The sequence below is a fragment of the Dromiciops gliroides genome, chromosome 5 (genome assembly GCF_019393635.1).
Source record: "Dromiciops gliroides isolate mDroGli1 chromosome 5, mDroGli1.pri, whole genome shotgun sequence".
Lineage (NCBI taxonomy): Eukaryota > Metazoa > Chordata > Mammalia > Microbiotheria > Microbiotheriidae > Dromiciops > Dromiciops gliroides.
Window position 1 is genome coordinate 204872365 of NC_057865.1, and position 20663 is coordinate 204893027.

The window sequence follows — 20663 nt, forward strand, 5'->3', positions numbered from 1 at the left end:
TTCTTGGCTCTGCTTACTTCACTTTACATCAGTTTATAGAGATATTTCCATCCTTTTCTATATTCGTCATTCACATCATTTCTTATAGTATACTGATATTACATTACATTCATGTACCACATTTTATTTTGCTGTTGGTTAATTGATGGACAACTACTTTGTTTCCAGTTCTTAATTATCACAAAAAGTACTGCTATAAATATTTTGGAATGTATGGAATTTTATTATTATTAATGGCTTCCTTGGAGCATAAGCCCAGTGATAGTCACTGGTTCAAAGAGAATGTACATTTTAGTAACTTTGCATTTTTCCAAATTATTTTCTTTCAAAATTATTGTACCATTTCATAGCTTCACTAACAATGCATTAGTGTGCCTCTTTTCCATTACTCCTCCAATATTGACTTGCCATTTTGGGGGTCATTTTTGCCAATATGCAAGATATAGGGTAAAACCTCAGAGCTATTTTGATTTGTATTTCTCTTAACATTATTAATTTGGAGCATTCTTTTATGTGGTTATAACTGTGCTTTTAAGAACTCTTTGTTCATCTTTTTTGACCACTTATCTATTGGGAAACAGCTATTTATCTTATATATTTATTAATTGTTTATGTATTTTAGATACAAAACACTTAACAGAGAAATTTGATACAAAGTTTTTTTTTCCAATTCAACCACTTTCCTTCTTATCCTAGAAGTATTAATTTTATCTGTGCAGAAGCTTTTCAGTTTCAAGTAATCAAAGTTATCTATTTTAACATTTGTAATTACTTCTATCTCTTGTCTGGTTGAATACATCTCCTGCCTATAGCTATGAGAGGTATATGATCTGTTTCTCTTCTAATTTTTAAAAATACATGATATTTAATATTAAAGTCACATCCATTTATAATGTGTTGTAGAGGAAGGTGTATGGTGTTCTTCTAGGACTGATTTCTGACAGACTGCTTTCTAGTTTTTCCATCAGTTTTTATCAAAAAGGGTTTTTTTCCTAGATAATTTATGTTTTCCATTTTGATCAAATATTGGGTTATTGATTTCTGTTGTTTCTGATTCTTTCTTATTCAGTCTCTTCCATTATCTATCTCTATTTTTCAACCAATACCAGATGGTTTTGGTGACTGTTGCTTTATAATATATTTTAAGGTCTGGAAGCACTATTTCCTCTTTGTCCCTACTTCTTTTCATTATTTCCTTTAATATTCTAGATATTGTTTTTCCAAATGAATTTTGTTATTATTTTATCAAGTTCTATAAAGTATCATCTTGGTAATTTGTTTTCTATAGTATTAAAAGTATAAATTGTTTTGGTAATATTATTGGGTTTATTATATTAACATAGACTAGCCATGAACACTGAATATTCCTTCAGCTATTTAAATTATTCTTTATTTCTTTAAAGAGCACTTTTTAATTAAATCTATATAGATCTTTTATGTGCTTTGGCAAGTATTCCCCAGATATTTTATATGATACATCTTCTTTAATATATTTTTAGGATAAAAGTATACTTTGTTGGGGGCGGCTAGGTGGTGCAGTGGATAAAGCACTGGCCCCGGATTCAGGAGTACCTGAGTTCAAATCCGACCTCAGACACTTGACACTACTAGCTGTGTGACCCTGGGCAAGTCACTTAACCCCCTTTGCCCCACAAAACAAAACAAAAGTATACTTTGTTGTTGTTCTTTTTGGCCTATTTTACAATGCCAAGTACTTTGGTGGTGGGAATTTTATTTTCTGACTCCTTCATGGTTATGGCTTCTGGGGAAACAGGGGTTGAGGTCCCTGAGAAGCAGATGCCACATTGTTGTTATCTCCACAAGGGTTGATTCAGTCAAGCTTACTGGCCTATAGTTTGCAGACTTTGCTTTTTTCCCTGTTTTTGAAAATTGCTCATCTCCAATTTTGTGGTATCTCTTCCATTTCCCATCATCTTTTTTTTCCCTTTTTTTCCTTTTTTTTTTTTTTTTAGTGAGGCAATTGGGGTTAAGTGATTTGCCCAGGGTCACACAACTAGTAAGTGTTAAGTGTCTGAGGCCAGATTTGAACTCAGGTCCTCCTGACTCTAGGGCCGGTGCTCTGTCCACTGCGCTACCTACCTGCCCCCATCATCTTTCAAATATCACTGACAATCAACAATCATATCTGGCAGTTCTTTCAGTGTTTGTGGATATAATTCATTTCATAATGTCTGGTTTAGAGTTTCTGTGCACCTTTCCATAATGCATATAATGTTGCATTTGCCATTTAGGATTTTTGCATCTGCTATTCCTGCCCAATGAATATAAATGAATTGATTCTACTAGCTAGAAAATGTATACATGAATACAAACATGTATAATTGCCAGTTTTTATAGATTCAGTTTTCTCAATAATCTAAATCCTGAAGAAAAAGACCTATGATGTTAACCTTTTTACTACATGTGCAGCAACTGCAGAATGGTGCAAAAAAAAAAAGTGAAACAAAAAATTCTAGCCATGAATGAGTCTAATAGCAACTTTGTTTTTTGTTTTGTCATCATACTCAATATAAGTTCATGACCATCTTTTCTGAGGGATGAACTCATGGGCACTTGGAATGTTTTTCAGACTCAGTTCAAGGCATAAGAGACCAAAGTAGAGGTATAAAGTTGAGTTACTTACTGATCAATATTCAACACTGGAAGAATGTTAAGTAATTAATACATAAATGTCCATAATATAAAACCTCTATTTCTGTTAGAGGTTATTGTGTGGGTAGTTTCATGAATACTCATTTCTTCCTTATATATTGGTTCTCAAGAAACAGATAATAGTAATACAAATATAATTTACTTAGATTTCAGCAATTATTTTACTATAACCTCTCATGCTATTCTTATGAAAAAGGTAGAGAAATATGAACTAGATGATAACAAAATTAGTTGGATTTGAAACTCAATGGATGATTATATCCAAAGAGTAGTCATTGATGGTATATTTCAACTTGGAAGGAGATCTCCAATGGAGTGTCTCAGGGATTTGTGCGTGGTCCTGAAATGATTAACACTTTTACTTAATACTTAGGTAAAGAAATAGCTCGAATGCTTATCAAATTTCTGGATACCAAAAATCTAGGAGAAATAGGTATCATGCTAGATAACAGAGTCTGTTATGGGCTATCCTACTGGATAGTACAATCTGACTCAACTCCATAGTACTTATTCTACTATACCATAGACCCTGGAAGCTCACTCCATCCCCTGGACATCTTCCCTTACTAGAAATACCCATCAACCCTGTCGCTTCTCTGTCTGATTAGTTGGTTCCTCCAAGAACCTCTATTCAAAGAGAAAACACGAAGGACAACCAAGTTTCATTTGTCTCTAGGCTGCACTTTGGATATTTTTTACTGTGTCCTGTGTCTGGGGTACTCCCTTTGGCCCCTTTCAGCTTCCTTTCCAGGATGGCAGGAATTGTCTTTCTGCTTATATTCCCAGCACTTAAGCACATAGCACAGTATCTGGACTGACAGAGTCAAGATCTTGAAAGGCTAGAATAATGGGCTGAATCTAATAGAATGAAATTTAATAGGGTCAAATCTAAAATCTCATATTGTGGCTCAAAAAAACACCTTCAGAAGTATAAAATGAGGGAGATGTTCCTATAGATCATTTCTTCTGAAAAAAAGTATAAGAGGGGCAGGTAGATGGCACAGTGGATAAACCACCTGCCCTAGATTCAGGAGGACCTGAGTTCAAATCTGGCCTCAGACACTTGACACTTACTAGTTGTGTGACCCTGGGCAAGTCACTTAACTCCCATTGCGCCCCCCCCCAAAAAAAAGGTATAAGAAAGATTTTGGGCCAAGACAGTTGTTTATATACTTACTCTGGAAAATAAGATGAAATTTGTACCAGACCTAATTATAATCAAAACATTAATTGATAAAATAACATGATTCCTTCCTTCCCCAAACTAAATCAAACATTATCCAGAAGCCCAGAGGCAGTAGGAAAGGAGGAGGCTGGCAAAGCCAGTGCCAGCCTCCCATTAGAACTGGCTCATCTAGGACTATATTCTTCTCACCAATGCAATGGTACAGAAGAGTTCCAGGGAACTCATGATAGAAGAGGATCTCCAAATCCAAGAAAAAAAAAGAAAGAAAGAACTGTGGAGTATAGATGCTGATTGAACCATATTATTTCTTTCGTTTTGGGTGCTGTTGTTTTTTTTTTCTATTTTGAGGTTTTGTATCACTGCTCTGATTTTTTCTCTTGTAACAGGATTAATGCAGAAATAGGATTAATGTTATTATGTGTATATATATGTGTGTGTATATATCTATATGTATATGTATAGAGATATATAGATATAACCTATATCAGATTACCTGCTGTCTAGGGGAGGGGGGAGGGAGGGGAGGGAGGGAGAAAAATCTGAAAATGTAAAGCTTGTATAAACAAAAGTTGAGACCTATCTTTACATGTAACGGAAAAAATAAAATACCTTATACATAAAAAAAAAAATTCAATCACAGCATTGGTCTGATTAGGGAATCCTAGAAATTCAACTAAAAATTAGTTGAAACATCAATAACTTCAGCAAAGTAATGGGATGTAAAATAAATTTACATACAAAAAAACAGCCTTTCTATATATTAGTAACAAAGCTCAGCACAAAGTTAAAATGAGAAATTCCATTGAATAAAATGCTAGCAGAGGCTATAGTAACATGGTTGGGGTTTTTTTGGGGGGAAGGGGGTTTCGGAGGAGAGGGATTATTTATTGTGAAATGACAATGATGTTGGAAAAGAAAAGAATATCAATTAAACATTTTTTAAAATTAAAAAAAAAAAGAACTGGCTGATCTAGGGGCAGCCAGGAGCACCGGCCCTGGAGTCAGGAGTACCTGAGTTCAAATCCAGCCTCAGACACTTAACACTTACTAGCTGTGTGACCCTGGGCAAGTCACTTAAGCCCAATTGCCTCACTTAAAAAAAAAAAAAAAAAGAACTGGCTCATCTGCCAGAGACAAGAGTTGCCAGCAAGGCTCTGGGTCTAGAGGAAGTGAGAATGGAGAGCATACAGAGAAAGGCCCAGGCAGGTCAGAAAATCTCCGAGTGGGGCCTTTGGCAGCCCTGGGGAGCTGTGGCGATTAGCAAACAGCTCAGCACTGCCCAGCTCGTGGTTCCAGGACTAAATAAGGGAGGTAGAAGTTGGCCCAGGAATCCAGTAGAGCCGGGGAAAGACCTGGCAGGTTCAGTCACTCCACCCAAAAGCAAAGCAGGGACCTGCCCAAACCCCAGTGCAGGTACTAAAGCTGGGGAGATGCGTAAACCAAGGAAAACACCGACTAGTGTAAACTATTATAGATTACTGAAATGAGAACAATTGTAACAACTTCAAGCAGGGGTGAAAAAGGAAGAAAGAAGATTTTCTATAAGGATTACATGAATAGCTAGAAGAAATTAATCACGAGATTAAAAAATGTAGTATAAGCTATGGTAGAAATAATTGGAAGAAGAATGAAGAACTTACTCAAGTAATGGGCTCACTGAAAACTAGGATAGCAAAAACCCATAAATAATACTTTAAGATGCCTATAATGTTCCTCCCTAAATCTCTTCTTCTCTAGAGTAAACAAGCATCCCAGTTTTCTTCAGTTAATTATGCCTTCTGTATTCTGGTTATCGATACTCTTGGAAGTGCTCTAACATAATTCCCCTTCTAAAATGTGGCAGCTAGGTGGCCCAGTGAATAGAGCTCTGTTTTTGGCATCAAGAAGACCTGAGTTTAAATCCTGCCTCAGAAACTTCCTAGCTGTGTGACCTGGGGCAAGTCACTTAACCTGTTTGCCACTGGAGAAGGAAATTCACAGGGTCACAAAGAATTGGATGTGACTTTGGACTTATTTAGTTGACAACAACAACAAAAAGTGGTACTTAGAAATGAACATAGAAATGAACTGACTATGCCTAAGTATATAACAAGAACATCACTCCACTCATTTTGGACATTATACCTTTATTAATACAACTCAAGATCACATTAGCTTTTTTTTGGATTCCACAGGGACCATTTCATTTTCTTGTTGTATACCTAACACCTAGCATGGTATTTGGTGCATAGCAAGTGCTTAATAAATGCTTGTTGATTGATTGACAAAGAACTTATAAAATAATGTTATAATGATGACTGATACATAATAAAACTCAAATTGGAGCCTTGGATTTAATAAATGTGGAGCAGTGAATGGTGAGGATGGGGAATGTAGTGGAATATTATTATGAAAAAGAGAAAATAAAATAATTAGGCCACAAAATGAAGAGAAATAAGATATGTTCAGTTCACATAAGATATCTTCTTCATGAAGCAAACTCAGATAAAAGGTGTTATTGCTATTTGCTCAATTTTACAAACAATCTCTTTCCTCAAGGAAAAATTAGCCCTGACTTTTCCCTACTTTTTAAAAAATTGAGTGGGTGGATAGAGGTGTTTTTTTCCTTTTAATTTTTTCCATCTTTCGCCTCTGGGGCTTTATGTTTCTAGTTCTCTTCCCAAAATTCCAAGGCAAGGGCCATCCAAGAACTTCCAAAACTCATGGTTTCTACAGAGAATTGTTTTTAATAATTTAATTATGAATTTGCTAGTCATCAATAAACATGAACATTTCTCTATACAAAAGACATTTTTAAAAAGAAGACTGTTACATATAAAAGGGTCAAGAGACATAATTTCAGGGTAATCATTTTATGGCTAGTGAGTAATTAATAAAAGGAATGTTCATTTGGCCATAAACTAAAGACCCCTTATGGAGACCTCTCAATGCTTATAAGTCCTTGGAAGAGTGAGTGTCCTTGACAGGTGGCAATAAATTGTGATTGGTTAACAATTAATGAGAGAAAGAATATTATAATGAGAAGTGGGCTTATTCTAAAGAGAGGCTAGGGGATGTGACTCTGATAACTCAGTCTTGGACAAAGAGTCTTATGTATAACAGACTACCCTCTGTCTGGGGCAATCTAGTTTAAAAAAAGAAAGAAAAAAAATCATCAAAAGGGGGAATCTACTTCCATTCAGGCCTTTCTGACTAAAACACAATGGGCCAGAATTCACCACTTCCCCTAGACTAAAAATTCTTCACCTTTTGATCAGATCTAAATTTCCCCAGTTGGGGGCGTCTCAGCCCTGCATTTCAAAAGACTGTCTAAATAACCTACAGAGGCTGATTTCTGAATTGGGAAATAGAAAAGAGAAAAAACCTTAGTCCTAATTCAATAATCGGCTATTAATATAAGAAATATTAATTCCTCTGAACTACAAATAAACATGTGAATATATCATAAGATGCAGCTAGGTGGTGCATTGGACAGAGTACTGGGCCTAGAGTTAGGAAAATCTGATTTCAAATTTAGCCTCTCATTAAACACCTATTAGCTGTGTGACCCTGGGAAAGTCACAATCTCTGTCTGCCTCAGTTTTCTCAAATATAAAAATTGATATAATAATAGCATTTACTTCACAAGGTTGTTGTAAGGATTAAATGAGATTATATTTGTAAAGAATTTAGCACGATGACTGGCACATTGTAGATATTTAATGGCTGTTTATTCCATTTCATTCCATGTATAGCTTTTTTAAAAAAATGCATTAACATTAATATGGAAGTACCAACACTGATCTTGTCTGTGTCCCATTCTGAACTTCCTTATACTCTCTTCTGTGTATTTTGATGTGTGACTTCTTTTTTTTAATATAATAATCAGTATCTTTACTGCCCTGCCAAAATTCTCTCCCCGCTCCCCAAAAAAATCCTTCTTGTGAAAAATAAGTATAGCTAAGCAAAAATCTGTGTTGTATTGGTCATTTCTGAATGTATATTTCATTCTGTACTTACTGTTCATTACTCTCCACCAAAAAGTGGGAATCATGCTGGCATCTATCTCTTCATTTAAGAGATTCAGCATCTTTTACCTGCCTGTTGTCACAAGGAAAGGGCCTATAATCAAGGGACCATTCAAGGTCTATCACATCATATTAAAATGCCAAGCCCTTAAAGCAATTTATCCAAGAAATCATTCACTATTATGAAGTTAGGTTTATACCAGAAATGCAAGGATGTTTTAACATGAGGAACAGAATCAATGTGATCATACAAAACCAAAACTACATGATTATCTTAATTGATATAGACAAGACCTTCTACAAGATACAACATGCATATGCTTAAAACCCTACAAAGTATAGGACTTTAAAAATATATAATAAAAGCATTTATTTAAAACCAAAAGCAAATATATGCAATAGATGTATATTAGAAACTTTCCCAATAAATACACAAGTAAAGCAAGGATGCCCCATTTCTCCCCTGTTATTTGACATGGTTCTAGAAATCATAGCAGTAGAAATAAGGCAAGAGAAAGAAACACAGGCATAAAGATATGAAAAGAGGTAGCAAATCTATCTCTATTTGATGATGCCATGTTGATTTACTTGGAAAATCAGGGACTAATAAGAGAAAATATAGGCAAATAATAGCTTCAGCAAAGTTGCAGGCTACACAATAAACTGCAATTCTATATGTGAGAGAAAAACAATCCTCTTCTCAATAATTCTCAGGAATTCAGCATCGATGTGACAAAGGCTCTTTTATTTCCTTCTCATGAGAAGGAGGCACCCTAGTGTGCAGCTAGTGGGTGCAAAGAAAGGGGGCTCAAAGGCCCTGTTTTATACCGTAGTACCTAACGTGAATGGACCCTCCCCTTTTTCATCACTGGTCTGATTACTCAAGGTTTACAATCTACACAGAAAAACTAGCTAATTGGAACACAGTATTTCCACCCCTCTTCCTTATATGGGTATAACTCAGGAGTGGACCTTCTTCTTCCTTATATGGACACAACTCCAGATTGGACCTTATTGAGACTAGGGCTCCTTGAACCATGTGATTTTGTTAGCCAGAGTGGGAGGAGGGGATCTGAGACCTTTGTCCTACAAACAGGTCAGGAGGAGTATGATTGACTGTTATATCCTCATTGAGAGGAGACTACTACCCATTTTCTCACACTATATAATAGCAACAAAATCCAAGAAGTAATAATAAAAGGGAAATCTCATTCAAAATAACTACAAAATGCACAAAATATTGGGGAGTCAATGTACAAAAACACATTTAATACTTATTTAGATTAAATTACAAAATGCTTCTTAAATAAAGAGCAACTTATATAATTGGCAGAATATTCAGAACTCATGTTCAGGCTGTGCATATATATTAAAAATGACAATAATACCAAACTTAATTTGTTGGTTTAATGCTATGCCAATCAAACAACCAAAGGGGTACTTTACAGAAAACAACGTAATTGCAAAATTCATTTGAACAAAAAAATCAAGGATATCAACGGAAATAATGAAAAAAGCTAAGAATGAAGAAGAAATCACATTTTCAGACCTCAAGTTATATTATAAAGTAACAATTACCAAACCAGTTGGTATTAGTTTAAAAATAGATAATTAGCTTGATGGAACAGAGTAGATAAAGGAGAATCAGAAATAACTGAATTTAATAACATGTTTTATAAATTCCAAGCCATAAATTACTTAGGGAAGACTTCTCTATTTGATAAGAATTTCTGGGAAAACAATCTGCCAGAAAGTATGCTTAGACTAACAGCTTAGGCCATATTCCACAATAAAATCAAGATGGATACATGTGAGAAAATAGAATTCCAATAATTTCTGAAACTCAGTGTTGGTGATGTATTAAAGGCTTATTAAAAGCCGCCTAGCAGAGCGAGCAACAGAATGGAGGCTTGTAGGCCTTTTTATCTCTTAACGCAACTGGCCCCTCCCCCTAGGGTTACAATCTATGGGCAGGAGCTGGCTAATCAATCAAATGCAGCATCTGCCCCTCTGCATTGATTTTTCTCATGGGAACCTTCTTGGGGAAGTGCTCTATTTGAATTAACCCCCATTTGTTGATATTAGCATTTGAGTACCTGCTTCTATTCTCCCAGCGGAATCTGAATCCACTCCCCAGGCACCTGAAGGTGTTTTCCCAGATAGATCTAATCAATCAGCTGAGAGGAGCCAACATTTTTCCTACATACATGATAGGAATATTTAAGATTGAAATTATATCATGATCTCTAGGAGGAAACAATTGTGGGAAGATAGCAGAATAATGCAAGAAATTAACTCATTCTCCCAAATTTCCCCCCCTCCAAATAACTTTAAATAATCCCTCAAAGAGAATTTTAGGGTGCCAGAAATAATTAAAAGTTGGGATAAAAGTGCAGCTAGGTAGTGCAGTGGATAGAGCACTGGCCCTGGAGTCAGGAGGACCTGAGTTCAAATCCAGCCTCAGACACTTAACACTTACTAGCTGTGTGACCCTGGGCAAGTCACTTAATCCCAATTGCCTCACCACAAAAAAAAAAGAAAGAAAAAAGAAAGAAAAGAAATAAAATAAGAGAGTTAGAGGAAAAATTGGGAAAAGAAGTAAGAAAGATGCAAGAAAATCAAGAAAATTATGAAAAGTCAACCAATTGGAAGAAGATATCCAAAAACTTACCAAAGAAAACAATTCCTTTAAAATTATAATTAGGCAAGGGGAAGCTAATGACTTCATAACACATCAAGAAATAATACAAATCAAAATAAAGAAAAAATGGAAGAGAACATGAAACATCTCATCAGGGAGAGATAATATGAGAATTGTAGGGCTGGCTGAAAGTCATGATCAAAAAAAGAGCTTAGACGCCGTATTTCAAGAAATTATTAAGGAAAATTGCCCTGAAGTTTTAGAAATAGAGGGTTAAATAGAAATTGAAAAAAAATCCACCAATCATTGTCTGAGAGACTCTAAAATAAGAACTCACAGGAGCATTATAGCCAAATTTCAAAGCTCCCAGGTAAAGGAGAAAAATATTACAAGCAATGGGAAAGAAATAATTTAAATATTGTGGAGTTACAGTCAGCATAACAGAAGATTTAGCAGTTTCTACATTGAAAGACCAAAGGTCTTGGAATATTCCAAGGAGCAAAGGAACTGGGTTAGCAACCAATAACTACCTAGCCAGCTCAGTGTGATCCTGCAAAGGAAAAAAATGGATATTTAATGAATTAAAAGACTTTCAGTAAAAGACCAGAACTAAACAGAAAATTTTACTTACAAATATAAGAATCAGGAGAAACATAAAAAAGGTAAACATAAAAGACTAATCATAAGCAATTTATTAAGGTTAGACTGTTTACTTCTTATATGGAAAATGATATTTGTATTGCTTAATAATGTTATCATGGAAGCATACCATCCATCTCCAAAGAAAGAACTGATATTGATTATACAAAATGATTAATATGGTAATATTTTGCATAATTGCACATGTATAACCTATATCTGATTGTTTACCACCTCAGGGAGGGGGTAAGGGAGGGAGGGAAGGAGGAATAGAACTTGGAACTCAAAATCTTAAATAAAAATGTCTATTAAAATTTTTTGAAGAATGTTATTATTATTAGGGTAGTTAGAAAGAGTATATATAAATAGAGGGGTTGGGGTTGAGTTGATTATGATGGGATGATCCTAAAAAAGTTAGAGGTAAAACAGATTTAATTGAAAGAGATAAGCAGGGAAATGACATTCTCTTAAAAGGGACCATAGATAGTGAAGTAATATCAATATGACACACATATGTACCAAATGCTATAGCATTCAAATTTATAAAGGAAAAGGTAAATGGGTTAGAGGTGAATATAGCTAGCAAAACTATAAGAATGGGACTTCAACCTTCCCCTCTCAGAACCAGATAAATCTAACTGAAAAAAATGAAAATAACAAAGAAGTCAAGGTGATGAATAGAATCTTAGATAAGCTAGATATGATAGACATCTAGAGAGAATTGAATGGGAATAGAAAGGAATGTACCTTTTTCTCAGTGGTACATTGACCATATATTAGGGCATAAAAGCCTTAAGGTCAAATACAGAAAAAGAGAAATATTAAAAATGCATCCATTTCAGGGGCAGCTAGGTGGCGCAGTGGATAGAGCACAGGCCCTGGAGTCAGGAGTACCTGAGTTCAAATCCGGCCTCAGACACTCAACACTTACTAGCTGTGTGACCCTGGGCAAGTCACTTAACCCCAATTGCCTCACTAAAAAAACAAATAAACAAACAAACAAAAAATGCATCCATTTCAGATCATAATGCATTTAACAAAGTACCATGAAAACACAGAAAATTAATTAAAGAGTAAATAACCTAATCTTAAAGAATGAGGGTGTTGAAGAAGAAATCATAGAAACAATAAAATAATTTTATTAAACAGAATTACAATAATGAGATAACATACCAAAACTTGTGGAATGCAGCAAAAGCGATAATTAGAAGAAAATTTAAGTCTCTAAATGTTTACATCAGTAAAATGTAGAAAGAAAAAGTGAACAAATTGGGTACGCAATTAAAAAAAACTAGAAAAAGAGCAAATTAAAAATCCATAGTTAAACACCAAATTGGAAACCTTGAATATTAAAGATGATATTAAAATCAAATATAAGAAAACCATTAAATTAATGAATAAAAATAGAAGTTATTTTAAAAAACCAATAAAATAGATAAATCATTGGTTAATATGATTTTAGAAAAGACAGAGGAAAACCAAATCACTAGTATCAAAAATGAAAAGGCTGGGGGCAGCTAGATGGCGCAGTGGTTAAAGCACCGGCCCTAAATTCAGGAGTACCTGAGTTCAAATCCGGCCTCAGACACTTGACACTTACTAGCTGTGTGACCCTGGGCAAGTCACTTAACCCCCATTGCCTGCAAAAAAACAAAAACAAACAAACAAAAAACATGAAAAGGCTGAATATGCCACTAATGAGGATGAAATTAAAGCAATTATTAGAAATGATTTTTGTTTTACATAATTGCACATGTATAACCTGTATCTGATTGTTTACTGCCTTGTGGCAGTGGAGGGAAGGGAAGGAAGGAGGGATAGAACTCAAAACTTTAAATAAAATGTTTATTATTATCCAAAGTTATTTCACTCAATTATATGCCAATAAATTTAACAATTTAAGTGAAATGGAAGAACACTTACAAAAACATGAACTGCTTAGATTAACAGAAGAAAAAATGGATTATCTAATAAACCTATTTTAGAAAAAGAAATTGAATAGGCTATAAATGAGCTTCTTAAGAAAAAAGCATCAGGACCAAATGGATTGACATATGAATTCTACCAAACATTTAAAGATCAACTAATTCCAGTATTAAAGAAATTATTTGAAATGATACACAAGGGAGACCTATCAAACTTTTGAAAATGAAAGAATAGAGTACTGATACCTAAAACAGAAAGAGCAAAAACAGAGAAAGAATATTATAGATCAATTTCACTAATGAATATTGATGCAAAAATCCTAAATAAAATATTAGCTAGGAGACTACAACCATATATCACAAAGATTATACATTGTGACCAGGGATGCAGAGCTGGTTCAATATAAGGAAAGCAACATAATTGATTATATCAATAACAAAATAACAAAATAACAAAAATCATATGAATATATCCATGGATGCAGAAAGCTTTTGACAAAATATAACACTCATTCCTATTTAAAAAGAAAACACTTGAAAGCATAGGTATAAATCAATTTTTCCTTAAAATGTTAAGAAACATCTACCTAAAACCATCAGCAAGCATTACCTGTAACAGGGGTAATCTAGCAACCTGACTGATAAAATCAGGGTTGAACCAAGGATGCCCAGTCTTACCAATATTATTGAATATTGTGCTAGAATATACTAGCAATAGTAATAAGAGAAGAAAAAGAAATTGAAGGAATTAGAATGGGCAATGAGGAAATAAAAGGATCTCTTTTTTCAGACAATTTGATGTATACTTGAAAAATCTGAGATTCAACTAAAAATTAATTGAAATAATAATTTTAGCAAAGTAGGAAATAAAATCCACATATATCATCAGCATTTCTATATAGCACCAACGAAACCCTATAAGAAGAGATAGTAAGAGATATTTAATTTAAAATAACTGTAAACAATATAAAATACCTGAGAGTATACCTGCCAAGACAAATCCAGGAACTATATAAATACAATTATAAAACAATTTTTTTTATACAAATAAAACCAGATTTAAATAATTGGAGAAAAAGCAATTGTTCATGGGTGGGCCAAGCCATTATAATAAAAATGACAATTCTACATAAACTAATCTACTTATTTAGTGCCATCCTATTTAAACTGCCAAAAATTTACTTTAATGAGCTAGAAAAAAGTAATGAAATTTATTTGGAAGAACAAAAGATCAAGAATATAAAAGTAATTAATGAAAATGTAAAGGAAGGAGATCTAGAAGTACCATATCATAAACTGTATCATAGAGTGGTAGTTATCAAAACTATCTGGTATTGGTCAAGAAATAGAATGGTGGCTCAGTATAATAGAGTAGGTCTGTAATACACAGAAATAAATGATTATAATTACCTTGTGTTTGATAAATATAAAGATCTAAGCTTTTGGAATAAGAACTCATTATTTATTTATATTATTTATTATAAAATTGCTTGGAAAACTGGAAAGCAGTCTGGCAGAAACTAGGTATAGACCAATATCTTATACCATTTACAAAGATAAAGTCAAAATGAATATAGACCTAGTCATAAAGGGAGATATCATAAATAAACTAAAAGAGCATGGAACATATCACCTATCAGATTTATGGGTAGTAGAAGGATTTATGAATAAATAAGAGCATTGTGGGATATAAAATGTATGATTCTGATTACATTAAGTTAAAAAATCTTTGTACAAATAAAACCAATGTAGCAAAGATTAGAAAGAAAGCAGAAAACTTGGGGGAAATTTTATAGACAGTTTTTTGGATAAAGGTGTCATATCTCAAATATATAGAGAGAAATGAATCAAATATATAAGAATATGAACCATTCCCCAATTGCTAATTTGTCAAAGAATATGAACAGGCAGTTTTTGGAAAAAGAAATTCAAGTGATAGATGATAGATAGATAGATAGATAGATAGATAGATAGATAGATAGATAGATAGATAGATAGATAGTGTAGGGGCCAAATTTAATATGGGGAGAGTTAATTGGGTGGCTTGCCATAATATTGGGGTTCAGAAAATAGTGAGGGACCTCTAGGTACAAAATTTCCTCCCTTCCAAACTGCCTTTTTTAGTTATTTCTCCCCGGCCAATAAGAAAGGAGTTTAACCTCTTTTCCACAAACAAATCAGGTTTTATTAATGGGAATAAAATACACAGCAAAGGTGAAATTAATTAAGTCAAGGACAAGAGAAATAGGGAAAGAGAAAAATGGATAAGCTCTCTGGCTCTAGCAAAGACCGACACAATCCCCAAACTTGCTTCCAGCTCAGCTAATTCAAAGAGCTGGACCCATTTTTATTAACTCACCACCTGGGGTCCATAGTTTCAATAGGAAACAGCTGTGCAGCCCCTCTGCAGTCTGCTCTAGAAAGCTCACCAACAGGAAAGACGAGCTCCCCTCAGCGAGTGTTCCCTTTTCTACCTTTACTCTCCTTCCCCCAAAAGGGAGGTCCTTCAAGCTGGATGTCGTAGAGTGGTTCCCCTGCTGATATCAGCAGCATATGTCACTCAGGGCAGGCCAGGTGTGACCCATATTCAATCATACCAATTAGGTACCTAGCAGGTTTCCCAAACAGTACTAGATCATTCAGGTGGGACCCCTGGGCATCTGCCAAATTCCATTATTTTATCACATTAGATAGATAGATAGATAGATAGATAGATAGATAGATAGATAGATAGATAGATAGATAGATAGATAGATAGATAGATAGATAGATAGATATAGATAGTCATATAAAAATACTCTAAAACATTATCAACTAGTTCCCAGGATCATGTCTGTGAGTCAGGATTCCCAATCCAGAGACAAAGGCCCTGATAGAATGGACCCTGATGGTGTCATTGAGAGTAACTGGAATGAGATTGTGGATAGCTTTGATAGTATGAACCTCTCAGAATCTCTTCTTTGGGGTATATATGCCTATGGTTTTGAGAAGCCATCTGCTATTCAGCAATATGCAATTCTTCCTTGTACCAAGGGTTATGATGTGATCTTCCACTGGGAAGACTGCTACCTTTGCCATTTCCATTTTGCAACAGATTGAACTAGACTTAAAGGCCACACAGGCCTTGGTTTTGGTACTCATTAGAAAGCAACAGAGTCATAAGGTAGTGATGGCACGTGGAGATTACGTGGGTGCTTTGTGCTATTCCTGCATTGGAGGAACAAACGTTTGGGCTGAAGTTCAGAAGTTGCAGATGGAAGCTCCTCACATCATCGTAGGCACCCCAGGCAGTGTTTTTGATGTGCTTAACCAGCAATACTTATCTCCTAAATACATCAAGATGTTTGTTCTGGATGAAGCAAACAAAATATTGAGTTGTGATTTTAAGGACCAGATCTATGATATCTTCCAGAAACTCAGTGGTAATACTCAGGCACCACCTAAGATATCCTAGAAGTGACCAAGAAGTTTATGAGGCAACCTATCAAGATTCTAGTCAAGAAAAGGAGTTGACATTGGAAGGCATTCATCAGTTTTACATAAATGTGGAACAAGAGGAGTAGAAGCTAGATACCTTGTGTGATCTGTATGAAATGCTGGCTATTACCCAAGCTGTTATCTTCATCAAACAATTCTGAATGAAACAAGCAGAACCAAGAGAACGTTTTACACAGTAACATCAATGTTTGAAGAATAACTGTGAATGAGCAAGGTGTTCTGAGTAATATAAAATGTCAAATCACCTACGAAGGACTTATGAAGGAAAATGCTATCTACTTCAAGAGAACGCACATACACGCACATATGCACACACACACAAATGTTGGCCTCTAAAGCAGGGTTTGGAGGGAGGGAGGAAGACAACTTGGAACTCACAAATATAACTTTTAAAAAAGAAAAGAAAAAAATTTTAAAAGAGATCATATACCTTTCAGAGGCATGTGTGGGAAATGAATTTTTATCAAAGGGCAGAGGCAATTATGAAAGATAAAATATGTAATTTTGATGACATGAAATTGAAATGCTTTCGCACAGATAAATGCATTTAGGGAAGTAGTGGAATAGAAAAAAAAATTTGTATAAAATTTCTCAGATAAGATTTGGTATCCAGGATATATAAACAACTAACAGAAATATATAAGCCCAAAAGCCATTCTCCAATAGAGAAGTGGTCAAAGGATTTGAAATCAGTTCCCTAAAGAATTAAAAATTCCAGGGTAAAGCTAGGTAGTGCAATGGATAAAGCACCAGCCCTGGATTAAAATCCAGCCTCAGACACTTGACACTTACTAGCTGTGTGACCCTGGGCAAGTCACTTAACCCTCATTGCCCCTAAAAAGAAAAAAAAGAATTACAAATTTTTAAGAATCATATGAAAGAAAGCTCCAAATCATTTACCAAATACAAATAAGAGAAATGAAAATCAAAACAACCCTGAGGTTTTATCTCACACCTAGCAAATTAGCAAAGATGACAAAAATAATATTAATGTTAAAGTAATTATGGAAAAACAACTAAAGTTGTCGGTGAAGCTGTGAATTAGTATAGCCATTCTGAAAAATAATTTGGAATTAAGTAAATAAGAAGGCTGAAATGTCTACAACTTTAACCCAGAGACCCCACTAACAAGTATGTACCCCAAGGATGTCATGAATAATAACAACAATAATAATGGCCTCATATACACTTTGCAGTAGTGAAGATCAGTTGGGGAATGGTTAAACAAATTATGGTATAAGAAAATAATGTCTTATTGCTAAGAAACAACAAATATGATGAATACAAAGCACCGTAGAAAGACTTACATGAAATGATGTAAATTGAAGAAGAATCAAGAAAACAATATACACAATGACTACAATGCTGTTTTGAATGAAGAGAACACCACAAAATAATTGCTTTTAATGGTGCAAAATTTACAAACAAGCCTTAACCTCAAAATGAAATATGCCATGACAACTCTCCTTACTCTATCACCAGGCTACAGGAGTTCATCAGTATGGAACATTGCATACATAATGTCAGATTTTTTTGAAAGGTATTTGTTGATTTTGCTAATTTTTTCCTCTTACTCCTCTTTTTCATTAAAAAAATTGTTTTAGGGGGTGGTTTTCTAGGAGGGGGTAGGGGAGAAATTTAGGCAAGGTATTTTATCTTTTGTTTTACAAAAGCTATAATAAGTCTTTTCACCAATGGGTCCCTACATGGCCCCACCCGTTGACTTGCTGGTTGTCTGCCTACTACAAATTTCTCAGCCCTCCAGTTTATCTTCTACTCAGCTTTCAAAGTCATCTTCCCAGGGGGCAGCTAGGTGGAGAAGTGGATAGAGCACTGGCCCTGGATTCAGGAGGACCTGAGTTCAAATCCGGCCTCAGACACAACACTTACTAGCTGTGTGACCCTGGGCAAGTCACTTACAATTGCCTCACTCCCCGCCCCCCAAAAGTCATCTTTCCAAAGCAAAGATCTGATCATTCCAAGATCAAACATAAAAACTTGTTTGGCTTCCAAAAGCCCTTCATAAGATGCTTCTCCCTCCATCTTACCAGTCTTCTTACACCTTACACTCCAATTCCAACTCTGCAACACAGTAACATTGGCCTCCTTTCTATTCCTCAAACAAGACCCTCCATCTCCTATCTCCTGGCATTTTCACTGGCTCCCCCCATCCGAATATCTGGAATGCTCTCTTTTTTCATCTCTCTGTTCTCCTAAGATGAGCTAGCCCTGAGCTAGAAAAATGCACTGTGACTTTTCATTGATTTTTTACAGCTCAAAATGGAAAAGAAAAGAATAAACATTTATATAGTTTGGGATCCAATTTGATGACTTCTGCACATACAATAACTGAAGCTAGTTTGTATATAGAGGTGCAAAGCTAATTATGGGGAGGTAAATTAATCCATAGATCATAGATTGAGAACTACAAGGGACTCCCAAAGTCATTTAGGTCTAATCCCTTAATTTTACAGATGAGAAAGCTAAGGTTCAGTGAAAGTGGCTTATTCAAGTCATAGGGCTGGGAGTTTAAACCCTGTTTCTTAATTCTGGAGTCAGTGCTCTTTCCACTATATGTGCAAGTGTTCCTTCTTACATCTCATTTCGCATGTGTACAGCATCGTCGCCTAAGGGAACAGTGGTACCTATTTAAGGTAGGCCCCAAAGATAGATTTACTGTAAACTAAAATGAACATGATATAAAATAATTGTGTTTTTTCTCTAAAAGTACACTTAAAACCTCATCCATTCAGGAATTTACCTAGTCAGATATAACTTGCATAGTTAAATGTGAGACTGGCCATGGAGAAATCCAAACAAATCCCACATTAGCAATGTCTGAAAATGTATACCTTAAGTTCATTATTTCTCTGGGAAAGAAGGTAAATAGAATGTTTTATCTTTATTCTTTTGAAGACCTGGTTATCATTGCATTGATCAGAGTTCTAAAGTCTTTCAAAGAGGGGGCAGCTAGGTGGTGCAGTAGATAAGCACCAGCCCTGGATTTCAGGAGGACCTGAGTTCAAATCTGTGTGGACCCTGGGGCAAGTCACTTAACCCTCATTGCCCCTGCAAAAAACAAAAACAAAAAACAATAAGTCTTCTAAGTTGCTTTCTTTATCCATGGTATCATGTGTATAAATTGTTCTAGTTCCTACTAGTTATTACTTCTAATTCCGAAATTGTTTAGTTTCCTCTGACATTATCTACTTTATCATTTCTTATTTACATTACATTAACTACCATCATTTATTAAGCCATTCCCCAATAACCGATATAACCTTAGTTTTCAATTTGGACTAACAAAGGTAATTGCTACAAATATTTTTGTACATCTAGAGTCTTTGCTCTCTTGTCGTTTATTTCTTTGGGGTATAGGTCTTGTAGTGCCTATAGCTGTGTCAAAGGTTATGTACACTCTGCAAATTTTCTGGGCATATTCTAAATTGTTTCCCAGAATGTCGGACTAATTAACAACTTCACCACAATGCAATAACTTTTCTAACATTTATCATTTTTCCTATTTTGCTACCCTCACATTTAATAGATAAGAGGAGGAACATCAAAGTTCCCTTTAATTTTAATTTTTCTAATCATTATGATTTAGAACATTTTGCATATATATTTCCATTAATAGCTTGGATTTCTTTCTTTTAATGCTATACATATCCATTAACCTACAGGGGGAATGACTTCTTGGTCTTTGGTTGCTTCTCTTTCATTCTCTAAGAGACCATGACATCATCATGACTTGCAGTGAACTGGATTTAAGTGAGGGAGGCGTGCAAGGTCACCAACCTCACTTTCTCCTTCAGAGCCATCTGGGTCCTGTGGCAAGATATACATTAGGATGACTGGAGATGGTCCCGGATGTTTGAGGCAGTCAGAGTTAAGTGGCTTTCCCAGAGTCACATAGCTACTAAGTGTCAAGTGTCTGAGGATGGGTTTGAACTTAGGTCCTCCTGACTTCAGAGCCAGTGCTCTGCCTACCTAGTGCGATGTGCCACTTAGCTGACCCTTGGTCTTATCAATTTGAACCAGTTTCTATATAATTTTAAATATGAGATCATTTTTAGAGAAACTTGTTGCAAAGA

General features: G+C 35.0%; 1 pseudogene; it reads left to right on the forward strand.

The window, feature by feature from the left end:
* Positions 1 to 15900: 15900 nt before the first annotated feature.
* Positions 15901 to 16709, forward strand: LOC122728918 (annotated as a pseudogene).
* The last annotated feature ends 3954 nt before the right edge of the window (positions 16710 to 20663 follow it).